Source organism: Nannospalax galili, unplaced genomic scaffold (assembly GCF_000622305.1).
Source record: "Nannospalax galili isolate Female #2095 unplaced genomic scaffold, S.galili_v1.0 scaffold687, whole genome shotgun sequence".
NCBI classification, from domain to species: Eukaryota; Metazoa; Chordata; class Mammalia; order Rodentia; family Spalacidae; genus Nannospalax; species Nannospalax galili.
Window position 1 is genome coordinate 1,459,962 of NW_008357456.1, and position 12,669 is coordinate 1,472,630.

Sequence of the window (12,669 nt, forward strand, 5' to 3'; positions counted from 1 at the left end):
CAACAAAAATGTTTCTGTTCTCTGTCCACAGCACTTGGTTACAAATAGGCTTTTAAGGGGCTGGTTGGGCAAGTCTTTCTGGGAAGGGACATATTGGCAGAGGCCTAAATGACTGTAGCTAGGTGGCCCCATCCTGAAGCATATTTGGAATCTCCTGGAGGAACTTAACCCACCCTGGGTTAACTGGTCAGGCAGGTTTGGGTCCTGGGGGGTTTTGAATAGTCCAAGACCATAGCCAGTACAGCCCCGTGGTAACCATTAACTCTGAGTATCTAAGCAGGACACCTTGGCCCTTGTTGGAGAATGATCTCGGAGCTGAACAAAAAAAGCTTGAGTTATTCAGAGGAGCCGAAGGGTGTCTAGGTCTTTTGCTGCTCACTGAAATCCTGTAAACTGGGCATCAGGGCTCAGTTAACAGACAGAAGATACCATGTGCTCTGCCAGGCTCAGAGTTGCTGAATCATCTCACTTGTTCCCTATTTGGATTCACTCTCAAGGCCTGAGGAAGCAGGGGGCTGTCGCTAGCATCTCTCTGTGTTAGAGGAAGCACATGCCTGTTTTGCTAGCATACAAATTCAGCTGACAACCCTCAGCTGCTACCCTGCTGCTGTCTGCCCTCATACCTGAACTCCCTGCCTCTCCCTGGTTTATTCAGAGTTTTAAAGGGAGAAGAAATTTTGGTCTCTGGAACTGAGGAGAGAAAGCAGCTGTGTTGTCGGAGCCTGAGGGATTTGGGCCCTGGGCTATATCTCACTCCATTCTGTCTATCTTCTTTGCAGCACATGGCCTCTCACCACTGGTGTCAGATGGAGGTGATGATGGATGCAGCTGGACTGCCTCAAGCAAGCTGGAGATGCTTTGCTCCTGGCATGTTGGCCAGGCACGTGTGACTGGCCTCATCCATCTTCCTCAGACTCAGAAATGCTCACAGAGGCTGATTTGAGACTCTAGACCAATGACAGGCATGCTCCAAGGAGAGAACCCTCTCTAGTGCCTCCTTATCCTATGTCCTGGTCCCCAAGGTCACAGTTCTCTTTCATATTGCTCAGTTGTTGAAAACATACATAATGTGAAAAGAATACTCCAGTGAACCTTAGTATGCAAATCCACCCAGCTGCCACAATTACCAACTTTCATTTCTAAAGATTTATTTTGTTTTTATTTATGTGTGTGTGCACACACATGTGTGTTCATATGCGTGTGTGTATGCACGTGTGTGTGTGTGTGTGTGTGTGTGTGTGTGTGTGTATTGTGTATGAGTGCAGGTGCCTATGGAGTCCAGAGAAGGGCATTGGATGGTCTGGAGGTGGAATTATAGGATACTCTGTGAGCTGTGGAACTGAACTCTGGTCCTCCACAAGAGCAGCAAGCTCTCTTAACTGCTGAGCCATCTCTCCAGCCACCAAGATTGCCAGTCTTCTGGCATCTCTTCACACATTTGTGGCTAAAATCAAAGCACCAGCAGTGTTACCTGGAGGCTCTAACAGAGAATCTATTCCTCACCTCTTCAAGCTTCTGGAGCTTCTTTGGTTGTGCTCAGATAACTCTGACCTCTTACTGGTGTTAACTGCCCCTGCTGCTCACTCTCGCCTCCTGCCTCCCTTTCATCAGGGCCCTGTTACACTGTGCATACCCAGGTGACTCAGGATAAGCTCTCTATTTCAAAATCCTTAACCAAATCACATTTATAAAAGTCACTTTCATGATATAGAGCTACATACATTCATGGGTTCTGGACATTAGGAGATAGACATTTTTATAGCTATCATTTTATTTGTCCAGTAATCCATCAAAGCTGTTTCTGGGTCTGAGTGCTTTCCCTTCTTTGACAGAACTCCTTGAGTGAATGCAGGAGGCAGAGGAAACTGTGGACAACTTGCACTCAAGACATTCTCCACTCCATAATCTAGGCTCCCCCAAGAAAGGCACCTCCTCCTAGCTATGAGCCCACCAGAGGTGCAATATTAGTCTCTCCCCAGGTGACCCAGCACTGACCTCTGATCCATCTGTCTGCTGGCTATTACAGTAAAATCAAGCTGGAGATACAGATGATTCATCAAGAATTACTCAGAGCCCTGTCATCCATGGGAAAGTGGCCCCGAGTGAGGGACACCTCAGTGCAGAAGGAAGACATGGAGGACGAAAAACAATGTGGAAAGCTTCATGAATTGGCATGTCACCTTTGTGCAGGAGCCATGCTAATCCCGTTCCAATTTTAGTGTACGTGCTGCTGAAGCAAGCACTAGGGACCACTTTTTTCTTCTTTTTGAAACAGGGTCTCCCTGTAGCCCCAGTTGGCTTGTAACTCACTATGTAGACCAGGCTGGCCTTGAACTCACAGAGATCTGTCTGTCTCTGCCTCCTGAGTGCTGGGATTAAAGGCGTGTGCCACCATGCCCAACTAGGGAGCACTTTTAAAAAATTATTTTTATTTTATTTTATATGTGCTGCCTGCCCGTAAGTAAGTGCACCTGTGTGGTGCAATGCCTGCAGAGGTCAAAAGAGAGTGTTAGATTCCCCTGGGACTGGAGTTATGAATGGTTGTTAACCACCATGTGGGTGCGAGGAACTGAAGCTAGGTCCTCTGTAAGAGCGGCCAGTGCTCTTAACCACTGAGCCATCTCTCCATCCCCTAAGGACCACCTTTGAGCCTTAGCACAGGGGAGGAAAGAGCTCTTGGATATCCTGCCTCACAAGCCTCCCTGCAGGTCTTCTGGGTGGATACTTGGTAATAGACATCATGCTCCAGCAAATCTAGAGCTTGCCATTTAAGGGGAGGCATTTGGGGGGTCAAAAAGTAGATAACAAGTAGCTCTTTCTTCTCCTACATATGGAAATTCCTTTAAACTATGAGCATCCATTCATAAACAGCTGATTGTCATCAGCACATACATCACACCAGTTTTGTGTGTGTGTGTGTGTGTGTGTGTGTGTGTGTGTGTATGTGTGTCCCAGTTTACAAGGTTTAGTGTAGATGTTATGTGAACTTGCTATCCCTCTTCAATCTGGGTGGCTCTGTGTTTGCCTGGCCCACAGTTTCAAGCCTTAACACTCACTTTATGAGTTGAAGATCTCTAATGTTGGGGTTCTCGAACTTTCATATAAGAAGTCCACCTACTTTACTGGAAGGAACACAGGGAGAGACTCCAGGTTAGACATCAAAGTGAACATGGTGTTCCAAGTCTCACTATCAAGAATGGGAGCAAGGTGGCCCTCTTGACTAGATCAGCTGAAAGCCATCAAATGATCCAGTCTAAGTCTGAGCACAATGCCTGTTATCAACTGTTCACCAGGAAGACCTGCAGAGATGATATAGTTCTTAAGGATTTGTGAGGCTGGATGTCCAAAAGCTCTTTCCTACTCTAGGATCAGACCTGCAGAGATATAGTTCTGAAGGATTTGTGAGGCTGGGTGTCCAAAAGCTCTTTCCTCCCCTGTGCTAGGCTCAAAAGTGGCCCCCAAAGATGTCTACTTCCTAACACCCTGAACATGTGAATGTAGGCCTATATGGTAAAAGGGACTCTTACAAATGTGATTTCAGTTAAAGGTTTTGAAATAGGGAGCTTATCCTGACTCACCTGGGTGTGCACAACATTACCAAGAGAGAAGAGAATCACCCAGGCAAGTTCTCCCTGAATTCCTGATCCACATAATGACGAGTTATAAGGAAGTAGCTACAGTGTAAAGACTTTTGTATCTTGGAGTTGTTTGTTATGCAGTAATAGAGAATAGGAACTGAAGTTAGAGACTGCTACACATACATGTAGTATATACTAGCTGCTTTCTGTAGAGTCTAGGGGTAGAAATTGAGGGGACATCAATTCCCAGTCCATCTCATTAAATAGTGTTGACTCTGGACCTCTCCTCTCCACATGGTGATAGACCGATGGTCAGCTCACCTCCAAAACTGGGACCATTGACAAGGGGAGTCATGGAGTTGTTCAGGGTGGCAAATGGAAGACAGAGAATCTTGTGATCTCAGGAAGCTGGTTCCAGTGCCATAGTTACAGGGGAAATTAAATGGAGAATAGCAATTCACTGCTGTTTTAACATAGTCTCTCAGGGTGAGCGTCATTACAGGTTTGAAGTAATTTGATTTTGTATCCTAACTCATTCTTAGTATTTAAGAGAAGAAAAGGTCAAAGAATACTTTTTTTCTCCCTGAGAGTTTAAGATCTAGCATATTACTTGCTAATATATTACGCAATTTGTGGATTATGTAATTTGTGGACAAGTTTATTCCTCTCCTGTCCTGGAATGACCCTCTCCTCTCACTTGCCCTCCCTGGTTCATGTGGAGTTTATATGGGCCCTTTTCACAGTGTAGTCACAATGTGTTCTGTGGACTGTATTTGAACTTGTGACTACTTATTTATAATCAATCATCCTTCAGAAAGTTTGATCAGACATAAGGCAAATAATGATTAAAGTGCTATCGAGGGATGAGACTGCCTTTCTAGGGAGGACAGTTCAGACAACCAAGGTATGAACTTGAGCCCTGAAAACAGCCAGCATATGTAGTGTTAGACAGCTGACGTTAAGAGGACATTTCTAGTTCAGTCTATACATAATAAAAATCTGTAAGATGTTAGAAGCTGGATTCAAGTGCTGTTGGGATCCAAACCAACTTAACAATATATGGGAGTTTATTCTTGAGCAACTGAAAAATCCTCTCTCTCTCTCTCTCTCTCTCTCTCTCTCTCTCTCACTCTCTCTCCCCCCCCCCTCCAGTATGGTAAGATTTCTATGTTGAATATCTAATTTTGAATTTTAAAAACTGGCTTGGACTTTTCATTTGCTCTTGACAATCTGAAAGACTTGACTTGTTGCCAACTAGCTAACCTATGTTGACCAAAACCAGATAAAACACCTGAGTTTGAAACAGTCCATCCAAAGTAGGTCCATCACTGCTCAGTGTGGCTTCCCTCCAGGGCAGTGTTAGAGGAGATTTGAAGAGGTTATTGTCATCCAGGATGTTCTTTCCTATGTCTGAGGTCTTCACCTTTGGATTTACGGAAGTCAGCGTGAACACAGAGGACCCGACTCTCCCAAGACCAGGGTGCCACTTTTCAAAGACAAGATCCTTTTTCTGAAAGGCTTGGCTACATCTAGTGCTGATATAGACGCCAAAGACCCCCTGCTCCAATCCATCCAGTCCTTAAGAGAAGGGGAAATTGCTAAGACTGCTCCCTAACACAGAAATCTGTTTATTTAGGCTGCCAAAAGAATACAAAATGTTACTTTCTCTCATTCAAGGTGAGCTTTCTCAAGACTGAATTTATTGACATCCAAAGATTATGCTGCTGAAATTCCCAGCCCAAGATTGTGTGAACTCCTTAGTCACAGAACACAGGAAGCCACAGAGAGTGCCCCAGATTAGCACATGGTTAACCTAAGAACCAGCCCCAAACAGGTGAAGGCGGAAGTGGGCTGGGACACATAGGGGCTGACAGAAGCCCAGGACAGCAAGGCAGTATAACCACCTAAAAGGAGGGACCACGACCGGTAGGTGTGGTTGAGCCATTTCTTAGTCTGGTTAGCAAGTGCTCTGACCTTGCTAAGTTAGAGTTTCAACGCTAGGAGAATGGGCATACCATCTGCCTTGTGCCTGAGGTTGCTGAGGACTCCACCTGAGTTGCTGCTATGGGTCACATGACCAACCCAGGGGAAGAACCGGGAGGAAGGAGCTGATGCACCCAAAGGAGCCATCAAGAACGCCTGGCAAGTCTGCACAGCTGTCTGGAAGTCATGGACTCCAGTCAATCCAGACTGCAGGCCAGGAGGGGTGGTTTGCACTAATACTTAGGGCCCAATGGCAGTACCCCTGGGATTCAAGGAACAGGTGGATAGAGGGGACTCAGTTCTTTGCAGCAAACAGACAGTGCCATGCTTGGAGCACAGGTCATCTCCTCAAGACCATGTACGCCTTCGGTTCTGAACGAATTCTTCCATAAATCCTGAAATACTGAATTCCAGGTGACATTGTTTTCTCACTCTTGAAGTTCCTGATGAGAATTTTACCCATTAAGACCAATCAATAGTTATAAAATTTGGATACATTTATTTACTTACTTATTGGTTGTTTTGAAACAGGGTTTTCTACAGCCCCAGCAGGCTTGGAGCTCCCTATATAGGCCAGACTGGCCTTGATCTCACAGAGATTTGCCTGTCTCTGCTTCCTGAGTGCTGTGATTAAAGGCATGTGCCACCATGCCAGGCATAAAATTTGAATTTTAAACAAATATTTAGAAAGAGGGTTAAGTGATGAGTCCTTTATTCCTTCTCCCACTCCCATTTTTACAGCTGTTATTACAAGTCACAAGTCCCCAAAATAAACTTGTTTTTTTTTCGCTTTGAACCAAAAATTTCACTTGACAGACAGATGAGATATTGACCTTTCTGAGTTTGCAGCATTCTTTGGCTACATCATTTATTAGCTCACAGGTGCTGCACAGAGTTCTAAGGTAGGTATCAAGAAGTCTAAGGGAGAAAATGCCAATGGAAAGGTGTTTCTGCTCAAGAGTATATTGTCTTTGAAGCCAGTTTTCTCATCCACCTGCTGTGAATTCACAACTCGAGCCCCAGACTTTGCAGTGGCCACAAATGTCAGGAAAACAGGAAAGGAGGCAGCTGAGCCTTACTTCACTTCAGTGAATATAAGAAGTCTACTCTTGGATGGAGCAGCAGTTAAAAATGCTGGTTGCTCTTACAGAGGTCCCAGGTTTGGTTCCCAGCACCCACATGATGGTGAACAATTGTCAGTAACTCTAGTTCCAGAGGATCTAACATCCTTTCTGACCTCTGCAGGCAATACAGGACGCAGACATGGGTGCACTTACATACATGAAGGCAAAACACTCATACGAGTTTTTTTTTAAACTTCTATTTAGGAAGACAAAGGAACAAATGACAATTGTTCTTTATTTTTTTAACTAATTAATTTATTATTTTTAAATTTTATGTGTATGAGTGTATTGCCAGCATGTATGTGAATGCACTCATGTCGTGCAATGCTGAGGAAGTCAGAAGAGGGCTTCAGATTCCCCTGAAACTGGAGTTAAGGACAGTTCGTAGCCACCATGTGGGTGCTGGGAATTGAACCCGGGTCCTCTACAAGAGCAGTCAGTGCTCTTAACTGCTGAGCCATCTCTCCAGCCCCGACAATTGTTATTTCTATACAATTCCTTTTTTTTCCCCAAATGCATTGCATTTGCTTACTTCTGGGATTGTTATGGCAACCTTGTAAAGTAGTGGGAGTGGGAAATGATACCAATGGGGCTTCTGTGTCACAGAATGCCTAATACCATGACAGATGTGATAAGCCAACAGTGACAAAGGCAGACTAGATCCCAGGCCTCCTGTTTTCTTTATTGATGACAGTTTCAATTAGCAATATTGTTAGTTTTATTATAAAGGAAATAATGTACTTATGAAAAAAGGAAATAGAGAAGAAAACAAAAATCATCCTCATGGTTTCTGGGGAAGGGAGACATTTTTTTCAGTGGTCCAGCCATGGTAAGTAGCCCATACTCCTGTAAATCAACTCTTGCCCATGTTCCTATAAGCAAGCCTGATGAAGCTCACTGGTTCACAAAACAAACAAGACACGAAAATAAAAGGCAAATTAGCTGGGATGAGAAAGGGGAGCAGCAGGAGTGGGAGGGGACAAGAGGGGGCAATGGGAGGTGAATACGATCAAAATACACGATAGACATGTATGGAACTATCATAAAAAAACCTATTATTATAAATTAATACACACTACTAAACCAAATAATCATTCTTAGTCACATTGTCACTTAAGCACAATTGTTTTTTAGCATGAGTAAAAGGGAAATTTTCAAACCAGAAAATCAATGCCTTCTCTAAGCCCATAGTGTCTCTAAACTCCCTCCATACATAGTGATCATGCACTATCTAACTGTCCCGTGAATTTAGCTTGTTTTGTGGGATGAGCTAAATGGCATCCAAAGGGAGACATGTTTGGGTTGGTGAGATGGCTCAGTGGAAAAAAGCACTTGCCACTAACCTGCCAACTTGAGTTCAATCCCTGAGACCCACCCAGTTGAAGGAGAGAACTGACTCTTGTGAGTTGTCCTCTGACCTCCACATGTGCTACACATGTGTGTATAAACACAATAAACAAATAAATGTAATAAAAATTTTTATAAGAGGGACATGTGTGCCCATTCCCTTCCCTAGGGCCATTTTGAAGTCATTTGGACTAAGTAAGCCTGTCTCCACAAGGCAGATCCCTATTAATTGCAGTTAGCATTCACAGGCTGCTGTTAACATTCATTAATGGAGATGAGTTTTTCCAAGCAAGGTTTTGATGGAACAGAATATAGGGTGTGTAACTATTAAAGCAAGTGCTAAGAGTCTTTCTAGACAGTCAAGGTAGGTGGACTATGGTGGGTGCAGAAAGGACGGCTAAGTCTACTGCTCTATCCTGTCACTGCTGTCACCATCCTACCATGGGTGGATTATAATTTTGAAAGATGAAGATATCTGTCCCATCCCACATGCTGTTCTGGCACTCTGGCGCCCCACCCATCGAGATGTGGCATGCTTGTTTTCAGTCCTGTTGTTATCTAGGCCATCAGCTGTTTGGACCTTTGAAAGAAGGTGGAAATGACTAATGCTAAATCCTGAAAGGGTCTCAGCTTCCACCTGGAGTTCACATTGCTTGCTGTCTCTTCCTCCTCCCTAGCCCTCTCAGTGGTCAGGCTTGGAATACAGTGAGGAAATCCACCTGGAAAGACCATCTGGTGAGGAAACGAGGCTCTCAACCAATAAGCAGCCTCTACCACCAAGCACGAGACCTGGAAGACTCTTCAGAAGGTCCCAGCCCAGCCTACTAGGTTTCTGGATGAAGGCCTTGTCACTGTGGAGTAGGGAAAAAACATTCACCTCCACACCATCCCGACCAAGTTCCAAAATCCCTGAGTTTCATAATTTGTTTTATGCCACTAGGTTTAGGCTAAGTGTCACCCAGCCACAGGCACTGGAGCATGTGCAGACATAGGAGGAAACCATTCCAACCATCCCAACCAGGAGTATCTGATTAACACTTTGAAAATGTATCCTTAGCCCCAACTCTTGAGCTATGAATTCTGCAATCTAAGAATGCTGCCCAAACTCACCTTCCAAGTGTCTCCACTAATTGATTCTATCTTCCCTTTCCCCCAAACTGGAGGTATGCTAGGACCACATGGAGGCATCAAACTGTAACTAGAAAATCTATGTGCTATCTCTCATCTTCTTGTATCTCATCAGTGGGAAGGGTGGTAGAGATTTTTCTAACTAAAATATGTGGCATATGGACTTTCATGAGACCTAGCACATCATATGGTAAGGTGTATGGTCTTTAGACACATATGCCCAACAGTGTGTGCTGAGTTCCAGGTCTAGTATTTTTAACCCAACTGGAAGTAGTGTATGTTCAAGATTAAAAATAAAAATAGGAAAAAAATCCAAATCGTGCAGAGTGAAAAGTAGAAGTCTTCCCATCCTAGTACTGAGCACCATCACACTTGAAAGGACAGTGGTGTGACCACCCAGCATAAACCCAGAACAAGACCACCTGGCTTTGAATCTCCACTGAGCTCCTGATTATCTATGTGTCTTTGTCCCAATTCTGTCATCTATAAATTGGTGGTAACTTACTTCCTAAGTCTGCTGTGAGAGTCAAATGAACTAACATGAGCAAAGCACTTAAATAGCTCAACATATAGACTGTCAGTGAGTTGGCTATTCCTACCACTGCTGCCACTGCTACCACCACCACCACCACCACCATCATCATCATCATCATCACCATCATAATATTGTGATCATCATCACTATCAGCACCACCACCATCATCATTACACCACCATTGTTACCATCGGCAGCATCACCATCATCATCATTATCACCACTATTACCATCATCTTCATCTCTAGCACCACCATCATCATTGCCACCACCATTATCATCTCCACCGCCACTAGTGCTATCACCATCAGCATTACCATTAGCATTATCATCACTACCATTACCATCATTACCATTAGCATTATCATCACTACCACCACCACCATCACCATTTTTACCACCAGCACCACCACCAGCACCATCATCAGCATGATCATCATCACCACCACTATCATATCACCACTACCTTCATCACCTCACCACCATCACTGCCACCATCACAATCATCATCATACCCACCATCACCATCACCATCACCACCAATCCCACCACCACCACTACCACCACTAATTCTCTGTAGCCTTGATGGGGCTAGGAAATGGGCAATGTTGGAAGAAATCTAGAGTTAGGGAGAGACCTCCCAGATCAAAGCAAAGGCATGTGTGGGCCCACCACTTCTGTGGTAGGGACTGCCCATATCAGAGCTTGCTCAGGCTGCTAGTGCCTATCCATCTAGGGCTATCCCTGGTCAGGTAGGGTTATGGAGCCCTCGGTGTCCCTGCAGAGTATTACAAATCACATTTCCTAAAATGAGAAAACCAGAAATAGTTAAAATTCTTTATACAGGAGAAAAATCATCAAAAGTTAGCACAATCCTGATAATGTGAGAATGCTAACAAATTGTGAGAAGAAAATATATTTAGTCAATTTTTCTAGCAGTCACTCTCTTCAGCTTTCATCTCTAGAATTTTCTGAGGCTGTGTTGAAATCTATGTCTAGTTCCTCCTATTCACCTTCACTGTTGCTCTTGGTGGTAAGAGCTGGCCATGTTCCTCAGCATTGGTTATTGAGTGAATGTCCTGTAACTTGTCTCCACCCACCTGGCAACACAACACAGAGGCAGAGTGCTCTGTCTGATCTCATGATGATAACCCTGGAGGGGTAGCTGGCCTGTGTCCTCTGATAGGGAAATAGTCTGACTTTGTGAGTTGAGTATACTTAATAACTCACAGTTTTCTTTTTGTATCAGTTTGGATGCTTTTGACTGTAAGCAGAAAAATCTGACTAAAGATAGCTTGAGTGATAAGGAAAATTGATGTTCTTGCTAAGGCAGAAGCAGATGGAGGGAGTCTCAGGGTTGATAGCTAGGGATTCACAATGACTTCAACAGCTTGTACCAAAGAAAATTTTTCTGCAGTGTACGCCTTCTTCAGATTTTATCTCACTTCCCATTGGCCAGAGTAGGACCACATGACTAGGTCTAACCCAACCCCAGACAAGAGGAGTAGAGTTACTAGCTCATCTTAGACTCCCCAGCACTCACTCGAATTGAAACCGGTAGACCTGGATAAACAGGGAGGAAGGATAGGCTTCAGTTGACAATTGAGTTCCATTTTTATTCCCAATTGGCTTATTCAGTAATACATACAATTGGACAAGACAACACTCGATAGAACTAAGTGAGTAAGTTGAAACAAAGAAAAAAATGAGGAACATAAAATGAAGATTGAAATCTGGTCAAGTACTAAAAATCCATGTTCTGATACCCTCTGAGTTGTCAAGGTGAACCACAAAGCCCATTCAGGGTGTACCTACAGTGGTGGCAAAGGATGGCTTAAGGGCCCCAGCTGGTCTTTGGGTATGTTCTGTTTGGGTCTTGGGAATATTGTTTGTTGAGTTTTCAGTTGTTGGGGACCCCTGTTGTTAGGGTCGCAGTCTCTCCATGTCCAGATAGCTGCAAGCCGGCTTGGCGTCTGATGGAAAGACTCCCTTTTTCAGCAGGGTGCCTCCTGCTTTCCTCCTGGCTCACCTTTGAAGTGCCCATCACAGACGCCTTAACGGAAACATGACCTCTGGCATAGAAACTACCAGGTTTTAATCAGGCACTGTCTGACAGCATAGAAGCCCACCGCCTCATGTAAATAAAGCATTCTAGGAGCACCTATCAGCTGAGGCTTTTGCTACTGCCTCCACACTATAAATCTTCTAGTTTCACCCTAATAAAGCGGAGCTGTATCACTGAGTATAACTGAGCTGTATCCTGCATCTCACTGCACCTGCGACCAGCCTGTGAGCAGTCTTCCTGGAGGAGCTGTCCCCCATCAGCACCCACTCGCGTAGCTTCTGCGTTCGCCATTCCTGCACTCCCCTGCCCTCGTGGTTCGGTGGCCAATGACCGCGGGCACAGGGGGAGCGTCCCGCAGCTAGCCAGAGCCCCCTGCAGATTGGCGCAGCCCACCTGGCAGCTTGCAGCGACCCGCAGAGCCGCCAGCGCCCGGCAGCCTGCCTTGGCACAGAACTTGCACTCCCCACCACCGCGGACCCGGCAATCTGCAGAGAGCCGGCGCCCAGCAGCCACGGAGAGCCAGAGACCCACCCAGCAGCGAAACCCACACCCGTGCACCCAGCCAACAGCTGGTGGCGCAGCAGCGCGACCTCCGCACTCAACAACAGCTGGCGCCCAACGTGGGGCTCCTGGAACACGCAGAATTTGTGAGTATCCTTTCCATCAAAAGGGCATCAACAACCCCTTTCTCCTATCAGGAGTGGAGAGTCCACCCAATCAGGGGGACATCGTGAGCATCTCTCCCACAAGGAGAGCATCAAAAATCTCTTTTTCCTTCATCTCCCATCAGGAGATTAAAAGGCAGCTTTTCCTTTAAGCCATCCCCACCTTTGTGGGATCAGAAATCTCTCTTTCTTTCATCTCCCATCAGGAGATTAAAAGGCAGCTGTGCCTCCAAGCCACCCCACT

The 12,669-nt window shown here is 45.1% G+C and overlaps 1 pseudogene; it reads right to left on the reverse strand.

Annotated features, from left to right (window-relative positions):
* Positions 1-2,145: 2,145 nt before the first annotated feature.
* On the reverse strand, positions 2,146-2,243 carry LOC115067948 (annotated as a pseudogene).
* Between the last annotated feature and the right edge of the window lie 10,426 nt (positions 2,244-12,669).